Source organism: Natrix helvetica, assembly GCF_964273705.1.
Source record: "Natrix helvetica genome assembly, chromosome: W".
NCBI lineage: Eukaryota > Metazoa > Chordata > Lepidosauria > Squamata > Natricidae > Natrix > Natrix helvetica.
The window spans coordinates 65734423-65735899 of NC_138555.1; positions in this window are offsets into that span (position 1 = coordinate 65734423).

Here is a 1477-nt window from a genome sequence, read left to right on the forward strand (position 1 = left end):
GTCTGTCTACAATTATCTGTATCTCTATCTCTCATTGTCTGTCTGTCTGTCTGTCTGTCTCTTTCTATCTATCTATCTATCTATCTATCTATCTATCTATCTATCTATCTATCTATCTATCTATCTATCTATCTATCTATCTATCATTGTCTGTCTCCCCCCCTTTCTCTCATTATCTATCTATCTCATTGTCTGTCTGTCTGTCTGTCTGTCTGTCTCTCTCATTGTCTGTCTACCTACCTCATCTATCTATCTATCTATCTATCTATCTATCTATCTATCTATCTATCTATCTATCTATCTATCTATCTATCTATCTATCATTGTCTGTCTCCCCCCCTTTCTCTCATTATCTATCTATCTCATTGTCTGTCTGTCTGTCTCTCTCTCTCTCTCTCATTGTCTGTCTACCTACCTCATCTATCTATCTATCTATCTATCTATCTATCTATCTATCTATCTATCTATCTATCTATCTATCTCATTGTCTGTCTGTCTGTCTCTCTATTTATCTATCTCTCATTGTCTCTCCCCACTCTTTCTCTCTTTCTCTCATTATCTATCTATCTATCTATCTCTCATTGTCTCTTTCTCCCCACTCTTTTTCTCATTTATCTATCTATCTATCTATCTATCTATCTATCTATCTATCTATCTATCTATCATTGTCTGTCACTCCCCCCACTTTCTCTCATTATCTATCTATCTCATTGTCTGTCTGTCTGCATGTCTGTCTGTCTGTCTGTCTGTCTCTATCTCTCATTGTCTGTCTCTCCCCACTCTTTCTCTCATTATCTATCTATCTCATTGTCTGTCTGTCTGTCTCTCTCTCTCTATCTCTCATTGTCTGTCTACCTACCTCATCTATCTATCTATCTATCTATCTATCTATCTATCTATCTATCTATCTATCTATCTATCTATCTATCTATCTCATTGTCTGTCTGTCTGTCTCTCTATTTATCTATCTCTCATTGTCTCTCCCCACTCTTTCTCTCTTTCTCTCATTATCTATCTATCTATCTATCTATCTATCTATCTATCTATCTATCTATCTATCTATCATTGTCTTTCTCTCCCCGCTCTTTCTCTCATTATCTATCTATCTATCTATCTATCTATCTATCTATCTATCTATCTATCTATCTATCTATCATTGTCTGTCTCCCCCCCTTTCTCTCATTATCTATCTATCTCATTGTCTGTCTGTCTGTCTGTCTGTCTGTCTCATTGTCTGTCTACCTACCTCATCTATCTATCTATCTATCTATCTATCTATCTATCTATCTATCTATCTATCTATCTATCTATCTCATTGTCTGTCTGTCTGTCTCTCTATTTATCTATCTCTCATTGTCTCTCCCCACTCTTTCTCTCTTTCTCTCATTATCTATCTATCTATCTATCTATCTATCTATCTATCTATCTATCTATCTATCTATCTATCTATCTCTCATTGTCTCTTTCTCCCCACTCT